The sequence below is a fragment of the Cherax quadricarinatus genome, chromosome 51, assembly GCF_038502225.1.
Source record: "Cherax quadricarinatus isolate ZL_2023a chromosome 51, ASM3850222v1, whole genome shotgun sequence".
Taxonomy (NCBI): Eukaryota; Metazoa; Arthropoda; class Malacostraca; order Decapoda; family Parastacidae; genus Cherax; species Cherax quadricarinatus.
The window spans coordinates 23651304-23663196 of record NC_091342.1 but is presented as its reverse complement, the minus strand read 5'-3'; the positions used below and the strand labels follow the sequence as shown (position 1 = coordinate 23663196).

The following is an 11893-nucleotide window of genomic DNA, read 5'->3' as shown; positions in this document are numbered from 1 at the left end:
GAGAATTCCACGGTACTCCAAAGACTCGTAAATCGATTTCATTTCGGGTAAATGCTATTATGAGCCAACCATAATATTCAAATGATGTCTGCAGGAATACTAGTTATGTTTCAAGACCGTGGACGCAGATCAATATCTGTAGCCGCGCCCTCCGCAATCTACGTACGATACTCACAATTAACACATTCTCCTCTAAACACAACATTGTATCGTATGCGTTTTCCCATAAAGAGTGCCGTATGTTTTGTCTTCCTTATGTATATTAGGAAATGCAGCTGTGGTAAAAATGTATTGGTGTATGTGTATCGAGTACAACATCCTAATTTTTGGGTTCCCGGCACCAATGGAAGACCAGTGTGCAGCGGGTCATGAGTGAGGGCGAGTGTGTCCTCCACCAGGCTACTGTGCCCCCTCTCTCTCCCACATAGTCTCCTACAAGGTAACTACAAGTATACCACGAGGTGACATCTGTCCATGTGTGTGTGTTAGCAAGCTTTGGCCCCCACACACAGCAGCTTGGACGGTTCCATTGCTTGAACCTTTTTTTTCCCCTTCTATTTCTAGGACCATTCCATAGCTTGAACCGTCCTATGGCTCGGTCCATTCCGTAGCTCGGACTGTTCCATAGTTTAGATCATTCCTCGCCTTGAACCATTAAATCACTCCATTGCTTAGGACATTCCATAGCTTAGACCGCTCCATTGTGTGAACTATTCCATTTACTTGAATCATTCTGTTACCATTCCATTACTTGAACCATTCCATTTGCTTGACCAACTTCTGCTACTTAAACTATTCCATTTGCTTGAGCCGTTATTTTCCCTGATTGAAGTCGAACCATTCTATTGTTTTAACCATTACATTTGATTAAACAATTCCACTGCGTGAACCATTCCATTTCCTTGAACCATTCCAACTTTTTGAAGTTGAACCATTCTATTGTTTGAACCATTCCACTGCTTTGACCATTCCGTTGTTTGACACTTTCCATTGCTTTGATCATACCATTGCTTGGACCATTCCATTAGTTGCACAATTCTGTTGTTTGAACCATTCCATTGCTTTAATCATACCATTGCTTGGATTTTATGTTCTTTAATATATTTATTATGCACCCCATACCCATCCTGTGGGTTGTAGTCAAAAGATTAGAGAGTACATAATGTGTCCAGGGACTGGGCCCCAGAGTTTTGATAGCAGAGCAAGTTACGAAGGTAATGAACTCCAGGTCCATTCCATTATTAGTATTTCATCCATGGGTAGCAGTAGCTCCATACTGGTCATACAGCGCCTGGGGAAATGAGATCTTTTACCTTTATGCAACAGTTCAATCCAAGGAAGAAGTTGGGTTTAATTCCCTGGACCAAGAACCCTTCGCCAGTATCAAGGAACCTCCCTTGATAGGCGGACTATGCCATTGCTTAGACCATTCCATTGCTTAAAACATTCAACTGTTTGAACCATTCCACTACATGGACAATTCCGTTATTTGAACCATTCCATCGCTTGGACCATTTCAATGCTTATTCATTCAGTGCAGTCCATTCAGGCCAGTCCATCATTTAGGCCAGTTCATCATTTAGGCCGGTTCATCATTTAGGTCGGTCCATCATTTAGGCCAGTCCATCATTTAGGCCGGTTCATCATTTAGGTCGGTCCATCATTCAGGCCGGTCCACATTCAGGTCAGTTCACCATTCAGGCCAGTCCATCATTCAGGCCAGTCCATCATTTAAGCCGGTTCATCATTTAGGTCGGTCCATCATTTAGGCCAGTCCATCATTTAGGACGGTTCATCATTTAGGTCGGTCCATCATTCAGGCCGGTCCACAGTCAGGTCAGTCCACCATTCAGGCCAGCCCATCATACACGCCAGTCCATCATTTAGGCTGGTCCATCATTCACGCTGGTCCATATTCAGGTCAGTCTTTTATTCAGACTGGTCCACCATTCACGCCGGTTCATATTCAAACGGTCCATATTCAATCAGTTCATCATCAAAACTAATTCATGACTAGTGACCGGCGAAGTCACCGATGTTTCAAATTCCCGAAATCAGCTGGTTATCCAGGCGGCAGGTTCGGCGACTTGTTAAAATATAGCCACGGGTTATCCAGCAACGGAATTTAGGTTTGGTTTCAGCTAAGTTAGCTTAGTTTAGGTTCAGTTTGTACATTATGTTTGGTTAGTGCTTCCTGATAGTTAGAACTCTTTGCCAATAGGAAGGTATTGGAGAGGTTCCCTGACTAACTGACGATTCGGTAACTTCGTTGTGATCAAATGCAGTTCATCGTTCAGGTTAGTTCAACACTCAGAGCAGTTCATCAATTCAACGCAAGCCATCATTCGAGGTAATCCGTCACTCAAAGCAGTCCGTTATCCAGAGCCTTACGGCATTCAGAGCATTATATCCTGCAGAAGTCTGTCACTCAGAACAGTTTATCATTTAGAGGACCCAATGGAAATAAGTCACTTTGACTTTTCGGGCTATCTTAAGTAATTTGTACATGTGTTGCTATGTATAATTCTACTGATGTGTAATTGTACCTAAATGAACTTAGAGCAGAGTATCATTCAGAACATGGTGTTTTGTGGCTCGGTTGATAGTACACTCGATTCACACAACTGAGTGTCCGTGGTTCGATCCCTGACACAGGTGGAACGTTGGGCAGGGTTCCTTACGCTTGCTGTCCTTGTTCACCTAGCAGTAAGTAGGTACCTGGGTGTTAGTCGATTGTTATGGGTCGCATCCTGGGGGCAAGATTAAAAGACCCCAATGGTAATAAGACAAACAGTTCCCATTGACATACTGGATTGGGTTGACTAGCTCTCCGTTAAAAATCCGAACAAAATTTTAACTTAACAGTCCATCCGTGAGGTCTGTCTTTTTTGGATTATCTTAGGTAATGTATACATATGCTGCTATTTATTATAATTTATGTAATTGTATTTATGTGTACCTTTACACATCACAGACCCGACAACAGAACTGCCGATGAGACATGGAGTTCCACAAGAAAGTATTTTGGGGCCCGTACTCGTCTCGTGCAATGTAAAGAAAATGCCCATTTGTGATAAATTCCAGCTCATATTAAAAGCAGATGACAGTGCTCTCTACTGACAGTAGAGAACTTTCTATATACGTATAGAGAGATGTTGTCTATATATAGTATACCACTGACTTCAGCTAAGTCTGTATCAGTTGTATCATAGTTATAGAAATAAAGATTTATTATTATTATTATTATTATTATTATTATTATTATTATTATTATTATTATTATTAATTATTATTATTATTGTTATTATTTTTATTATAATCATCATCATTGGAAATTATGACATGTATTCAACGATTTTTTTTTTTTATTAGTACACTGTCCCTTGGTCTTATGGAAACCTAACCGATACTACAACATTTGGCTCAAACTGTAAATTCACGCAAGTAAATATTTTCAAGGTACTGTATTGTGCAATGATGAACTCATTTCAACAGCACCCACAGTGAAGGATCTAGGAATAACCTTTGATTTGTATACCATATCTGGTGAAGTGATACTTCATAATATAGTAAAAACGTATGCTAGGTTAAAGTTCCCCTATAAATAGGCACAGTGCCTACTAGCTCAGCCAAGTAAACATCTATAATAATAATAATAATATCTTTATTTCTTTAAGTACATGTACAGGGTATACAGGCCTACCTGACATCAATGACATACTACTATATAGAAAGCCGCTTGTTATGCAGAGCATTTCCGGCAAATTAGGTCAGTTTGTCCCAGGATGTGACCTACACCAGCCGGCTAACTCCCAGGTGCCCATTTTTACTGATGGGTGAACATGGACAACTGGTGTAAGGAAAAACACCTAATGTTTCTATCCTTGTCAGGAATCAAACCCGGACACTCAGTGTGTGAAGCGAGAGCTTTTGTCACCAGGTCACAAGATTGTACTGGCTTACACAAACTATACTGATAATCAATGTCTTGCATATTGTAACAGATCTAAATTTTAGTAGTATGTAAGCCTTATGATTGCCCAAAATGCAGTGCATAATTAGTGTCTTTCTTCTGTGGCTACATTTGTATCTAATTATGAATATGAACTGTAAATCCTGTTTGGCTGATAAGAAATAAAAAAAATAAATTAAAAATTATTTTTTTTAATCTTCATACTAAAGGTTTCTGAAACATGAGATCAACTTTGTTACCCTTCTCTATGCATTTTCAAGTGCATTTATGTCCATTCAGTAACATGGAGAACAGAACTAAGGGGCATAATCAAAGGAAGCCTTCCCAAAGATTATATGTAGTTGAAGTATAACTTTAGGACTACCATTATTCATACTGAAGCTACGAACTCTCTTAACCTTATTGTGAATACTTATGTACTCTTGTGTTGACTTTAAATTTCTGCTAGCCAGGACTAGATCTTTTTTGCATTCAGTTTGACTAAGATATACATTATTTAGCTTATAAGTATAATACAGGGTGCTTCAAAAAGATGGATCCAATTTCAAAGCAGTATATATTAGTTATTTTCTTTGTCTAGTATTAGAACTTTACATTTGTCAGCATCTGCCACTTCTCCAACTACATCAACCTGTCCAGGTCATCCTGTAACTTACTAGTGTTTTCATTAGAAATTATAGCCTATTTTAATGTCACTGGCAAATTTATGTTGCTATTTATTCTCTCGTCTGCGTCATTTATGTAGAATGCATAGTCCTTGTGGCTTAGCACTTCTTTTTGATTATAATAATAATAATATGTAGAATGCAAACAATGAGGGGTCGCAATACTGACCCCTATGGCACACGACTTGTAACAAGTTAAGCCATGACTCAACCTAGGTAATAATTTCTCCTCCTATATCTCATGCTGCTACTTTTTTTCATAAGTCTTTTGTTTGGAATGCCATCAGAGGCCTTACTGAAGTCAGTATACACAATATTGTAATCTTTATTTTGGTCTACCACCTCAAATTCCTTAGTGAAAAAAGGTGAGTAAATTCATTACTTTGCAAAACTGTGCAAAGATTCATTGATCAAATTATAGCTTTCAACATGGCTTTGAATTCTTAGCCACAATTACTGATTCTATCAACTTTAACACACAATGAGGTTTGGCTGATTGGTCCATAATTTGAAGCTGAGGATCTGTCTCCACTTTGTAAATGGGTATCACATTTGCCATATTCCACTTACCTGCTATGATATTCATTTACAGTGATCTGTTGAGCAGACTAGTAATAGTTTGCTTAGTTTCCTCTTACATTCCTTCAGAACCCTCCAGGTAAACCCTTGAAAACAGCTTGTCAGGGCCCAGTAACTTGCTTAGTTTCAATCTTAGTTGTTTAAGGACTAAGTCATTAGTGACTTTGATCTTACAATATTTATTTTCATCCTGACCTGTACAATTAGTGGTATCTGTGATTTTCTTTGTATCCTCTTGTGTAAAAACAGAGGAAATAAAGGTTAAAAATGGTAATGCACATTTTTTTGTCACTATCTGTAAACTGACCTGAGTTACATTTAAGTAGGCCTATATTTTCCCTAATCTTATTTCTTTATACCTGAAAGAAGCTTTTGTAACCTCAGTTTAATATTCCCTTTTGGTTTTCCTTATTCCTTTTTTGACTTCTCTCTTAAATTGAGTTTATTGGTAAGTAAGTTGACATTTGTCTCTTTGATTCACCAGTAAATGCCTCTTTCTTTTTTTTTTTAATTGAAGAGATGCTTTAGTCTTTTATTTATCCATTTATGGTCATTAATTTATCTGTTAGAAATATATGAGGTTTGTGTAGCTTGTATATTGCTTTGGAAGATGTCATACTAACATTTATCACCACTGTTAATCTGGCATCCCTCATGATAATTCCTAGTCAAATTACTTCATCTACACTACTCAGGTAATTCATTAGGCCTATATAATCTGCAGCACAAAATTTATGAACCAGTCAACTAACACCCAGGTACATACCTACTTGCTTCCTAGGTGAATGGGACAGCAGGTGTAAGGAAATGCTCCCAATGTTTCCACCCTTGCAAGGGATCGGCCTACAGATACTCATAGTGTCCCGTGGCCTAGTAGGCAACACTCTCACCTCACACTGAGTGTCTGTAGGTCGATCCCTTGCAAGAGTGGAAATATTGGGTGTGTTTCCTTACACCTGCTGTCCCGTTCACCTAGCAAGCATGTAGGTACCTGGGTGTTTGTTGACCAGTGTGGGTTGCATCCTGGGGGACATTATTATTATTATAATCAAAGAAAGTGCTAAACTGACAAGGGTCATACAGTGCTGCGGGGCAGTAAATAGTGCTGGGGCTATAAACAGCTAGGTGAAGAGGGTCACAGAGGTGAGGGGAGAAAAGGGCTGGAAGGGACACTAAGGGGCCTGTGTCAAAGTTTGTAATGTAAAGCAGTTGCTGACAAAAGTGATTGTAAATCAAAGGCAGGGCTGTCTCCAAGAAGGGAAGATAATGTAAGAGTGGTAGGGCAGCGGCGGCGTTGGAGGTAAATCCTCTGAACTCGCTGGTAAAGTGGGCAGTCTACAAGAAAGTGAAGAACCGAAATAGGGACTCGACAAACCTCACAGAGAGGAATAGGGTGTCGTTCCATGAGATACCCATGGGTAAGGCGAGTATGGCCAATGTGGAGAGGGGAGAATGTAGTCTCCCAAGTACGACAACGGTGGTAAGATGGCCACAAACCTAAAAGCAGTTTAAGTAAGTGCAATTGTTATGGTGCATACCTGATCACCGTTGTTGCCAATGGCTACAAAGACAGGCAGTGATGACTGGAAAATAATTTCTGAATGGAATACCCTCTATAGGAAACCAGAAGATCATGCACTGCTGACTGTGCAGCAGCATCCACTTGTTCACTGCCCTGCACATCAGTATGTCCAGGGACCCAACAGAAAACAATGTCTTTGTTTTTGCTAGCCACATGAAGCAACCATAGTTGAATACAAAGGACTAATAGATGAGAGGAATCAAATTGTTTAATGGCTTGTAAAGCACTGAGTGAATCTGAAATGATCACAAACGTTGAAGGAGACGTATATGTTATACGGAGAAGTGCTATGAGGATGTCATACAACTCGGCAGTAAAAATACTAGCCGAGTCTAACAAATAACCTCAGACAACATTGTCAGGGAACACCACCGTGAACCCAGCACTGTCAGAAAATTTAGAACCATTTGCATAAACATCAACGGCATGAGCATGAGACTGGACTGATCAAGAAAAAGAGAGCGAGAAGCAGTCGTAAGCAGGAGAGCTTTGGTGCACGGCAGTAGGGGAGAACAGACACGAACCATCGGAACTTCCCAAGGGGGAAGGGAAAAGGTAGATGTTAAATGAACATACAAGGGGGGTGTAAGTGGAGAGAAGACCGGAATGAAGACAAAGAGAAAACAGTCAGAGTAAGCAGGGGCACCGAACAAATATCTTGGGCTTCTACTAACGTCTGAGACCAACCTATACATAGAAGGAACACAAAGGTCATGAGTGCGGACAAAGCAGTGAAGACAATAAGCGTCACGACGATCAGCTAAGGAAGGAACATTTGCCTCTGCATAGAGGCTTTCAACAAGGGCCGAGCTCAGAGAGTAGATAAACTCTTGAAACTCTTCAAAGGTATATCAAAGGGCTGAACAAAAGGCACCAAGGCATAAACATAGACCCTGACGATGAAGGGGATCTAACTTAGAGTTGTAGAAGCCGCAGAATACTACACTTGGTCGCCATAATCTAGTTTGGACAAGACGGGTGGAATGCAAACGGAGGATAGTTCAGCTATCTGCTCCCCATGAATGATGCACAAGAATTTTAAGAAGATTCAGCCGACCACAGCAAGCTGCCTTCAAAGAGGAAATGTGAGGTTTCCATGTCAACTGGCGATTAAAGAGAAGGCCAAGAAACTTGACCGTATCACATTCTGGAATATTTGAGCCATGTAAATACAATGGAATATCTGGGATAAGGGGACGTCTAGTAAAGGTTATGAAATGGGTTTACGTACTAGAAAATTTAAATCCATGAGACATGGCCCAGTGGGAAACTCGGTCAATCACGTCCTGAAGGGAGGCTGCTACCAGGTGACAGTCAGTGCCTTCATAAGCTATAGCGAAGTCATCCACATAAAGTGACAACCAAATATGTGATGGAAGAACAAAAGGTAGGTCATTTATAGCGAAGAGAAAAAAGGTAGTGCTAAGGACACAACCTTGTGGGACTCCCTAGACCAGAACAAAGTCTGAAGAAAGCGAGGCGCCAACATGGACACGAAAATGTCTGTCAGATAAGAAAACAGCAAGGAAGATTGGTAGATTACCGCAGAGGCCTAAGGAGTGGGCTTGGGCTAAAATGTTAACCTCCAAGTAGTGTCACATGATTTCTCAAGATAAAAAGACTGCTAGGATGGAGTACTTGTTAGCACAAGCATTTCACACATATACATATCTAAGTGGAGGAAGGGGTCCAAAGTAGAGCAGCCCTTGCGAAAGCCATATTGGTGAAGAGAAAGACTGTTATGAGTCTCCAGATACATGTCCCATATCAAACGTCTATTCACCAATTGTTCCATCACCTTACAGACTACACTGGTCAGAGCAATGGGACAATAGTGAGAGGTATCAAGCCCCAAGGTGCCTGATTTGCAAAATGGTAGGACAATGGCAGATTTCATGTAATGTTCAAATTTCATCATTTTAAATACTCAATTGTACTTCATATTGTAAATTGTTTATATTGTTCTATTGTAATACTGTAATTTTTATAAAATAATTCAAAACTAATTATTCACTATACTAAACTTCTCCACTAGACCTATTAAAGCCATATAGCATTACCTCTTAATACTCAAGTCTCTGTACTCTCTGTAACTCACCTAATGACCATTTAAACTGTTACATCCTAATTAATCTTAAGTTAATTTTAAGTTTGCCAGAAATGCTCTGCATACAAGGGGCTTTTGGCATGTACACTCAACTATGTATTATATTCCTTTGTACAACTATGTATCATGTCAAAATAAATTATTATTATTATTATTATTATTATTATTATTATTATTATTATTATTATTATTATTAAGGAATATTATTATTATTATTATTATTTTTATTATTAAGGAATATCCGCAAGGAATTTTTATTGACCTAAGAAAAGCGTTTGACACAGTAGACCACGGCATCCTACTCCACAAATTTAACCACTATGGTATAAGAGGCATGCATATTTTAAATCCTACCTTTCTAATAGGTACCAGTATGTCACCATTAAAGACAGCCTCATCAATACGGCCACTTGATACTGGAGTTCCGCAGGGAAATGTCCTTGGTCCCCTTCTCTTCCTCATATACATCAATGATCTTCCAAACATATCCCAAGACCTGAAACCCATTCTCTTTGCTGACGACACAACTTATGTCATCTCCCACCCTAATCTTGCCACCCTCAACACCATTGTTAACGAGGAGCTGCTCAAAATATCGACTTGGATGACAGCCAATAAACTTACACTTAACACTGGCAAAACCTACTATATTATGTTTGGTAGCAGAGCAGGTGTTGCGCAACTTAACATTAATATCGACAACACTCTAATTGCCAGACATAATGAGGGCAAATTCCTTGGCCTATACCTCAACAACAACCTAAATTTCAGCACCCATATCCAACACATAACAAAAAAAGTATCCAAAACGGTGGGGATCCTCTCCAAGATACGATACTACGTATCGCAAACTGCCCTTCTCACACTATACCATTCACTTATATATCCATACCTCACCTATGCTATCTGTGCTTGGGGTTCAACTGCAGCAACACGCCTTAAGCCAATAATAACCCAACAAAAAGCCGCAGTAAGAATAATCACTAAATCCCATCCCTGGCAACACCCCCCCTCCACTCTTCATAGATCTAAACTTACTCCCTGTTCATAACATCCACACTTACTACTGTGCAATCTATATCTACAGGACCTTAAATTCCTGGAGTTTACCTGGAGAGAGTTCCGGGGGTCAATGCCCCCGCGGCCCGGTCTGTGACCAGGCCTCCTGGTGGATCAGAGCCTGATCAACCAGGCTGTTGCTGCTGGCTGCACGCAAACCAATGTATGAGCCACAGCCCGGCTGATCAGGAACTGACTTTAGGTGCTTGTCCAGTGCCAGCTTGAAGACTGCCAGGGGTCTGTTGGTAATCCCCCTTATGTGTGCTGGGAGGCAGTTGAACAGTCTCGGGCCCCTGACACTTATTGTATGGTCTTTTAACGTGCTAGTGACACCCCTGCTTTTCATTGGGGGGATGGTGCATCGCCTGCCAAGTCTTTTGCTTTCGTAGTGAGTGATTTTCGTGTGCAAGTTCGGTACTAGTCCCTCTAAGATTTTCCAGGTGTATATAATCATGTATCTCTCCCTCCTGCGTTCCAGGGAATACAGGTTTAGGAACCTCAAGCGCTCCCAGTAATTGAGGTGTTATATCTCCGTTATGCGCGCCGTGAAAGTTCTCTGTACATTTTCTAGGTCAGCAATTTCACCTGCCTTGAAAGGTGCTGTTAGTGTGCAGCAATATTCCAGCCTAGATAGAACAAGTGACCTGAAGAGTGTCATCATGGGCTTGGCCTCCCTAGTTTTGAAGGTTCTCATTATCCATCCTGTCATTTTTCAAGCAGATGCGATTGATACAATGTTATGGTCCTTGAAGGTGAGATCCTCTGACATGATCACTCCCAGGTCTTCGACGTTGGTGTTTCGCTCTATTTTGTGGCCAGAATTTGTTTTGTACTCTGATGAAGATTTAATTTCCTCATGTTTACCATATCTGAGTAATTGAAATTTCTCATCGTTGAACTTTATATTGTTTTCTGCAGCCCACTGAAAGATTTGGTTGATGTCCGCCTGGAGCCTTGCAGTGTCTGCAATGGAAGACACTGTCATGCAGATTCGAGTGGCATCTGCAAAGGAAGACATGGTGCTGTGGCTGACATCCTTGTCTATGTCGGATATGAGGATGAGGAACAAAATGGGAGCTAGTACTGTGCCTTGTGGAACAGAGCTTTTCACCGTAGCTGCCTCGGACTTTACTCTGTTGACGACTACTCTGTGTTCTGTTAGTGAGGAAATTATAGATCCATCGACCGACTTTTCCTGTTATTCCTTTAGCACGCATTTTGTGCGCTATTACGCCATGGTCACACTTGTCGAAGGCTTCTGCAAAGTCTGTGTATATTACATCTGCATTCTTTTTGTCTTCTTGTGCATCTAGGACCTTGTCCTAGTGATCCAATAGTTGAGACAGACAGGAGCGGCCTGTTCTAAACCCATGTTGCCCTGGGTTGTGTAATTTATGGGTTTCTAGATGGGTGATGATCTTGCTTCTTAGGACCCTTTCAAAGATTTTTATGATATGGGATGTTAGTGCTATCGATCTGTAGTTCTTTGCTATTGCTTTACTGCCCCCTTTGTGGAGTGGGGCTATGTCTGTTGTTTTTAGTAACTGTGGGACGACCCCTGTGTCCATGCTCCCTCTCCATAGGATGGTAAAAGCTCGTGATAGGGGCTTCTTGCAGTTCTTGATGAACACAGAGTTCCATGAGTCTGGCCCTGGGGCAGAGTGCATGGGCATGTCATTTATCGCTTGTTCGAAGTCATTTGGCGTCAGGATAACATCGGATAGGCTTGTGTTCACCAAATTCTGTGGCTCTCTCATAAAAAAATCATTTTGATCTTCGACTCTCAGTCTGGTTAGCGGCTTGCTAAAAACTGAGTCATATTGGGACTTGAGTAGCTCACTCATTTCCTTGCTGTCATCTGTGTAGGACCCATTTTGTTTAAGTAGGGGCCCAATACTGGACGTTGTTCTCGACTTTGATTTGGCATA

General features: G+C 40.7%; 1 protein-coding gene across 9 annotated transcripts in view; it reads left to right on the top strand.

The window, feature by feature from the left end:
• Positions 1–289: 289 nt before the first annotated feature.
• Positions 290–11893, top strand: part of LOC128694738 (constitutive coactivator of peroxisome proliferator-activated receptor gamma) — a 173513-nt gene continuing 161909 nt past the window's right edge. For 2 of the 9 annotated variants that reach the window (XM_070095966.1, XM_070095958.1), the window contains exon 1: positions 290–439. The gene's annotated coding sequence lies outside the window, so the exon portion shown is untranslated. Of the gene's footprint in view, positions 440–1819; positions 1921–2293; positions 2351–2470; positions 2496–3370; positions 3460–3757; positions 3856–8592; positions 8675–11893 lie in introns of those variants that run through there. The other 7 variants (XM_070095963.1, XM_070095961.1, XM_070095965.1 and 4 more) reach the window with 7 other exon arrangements.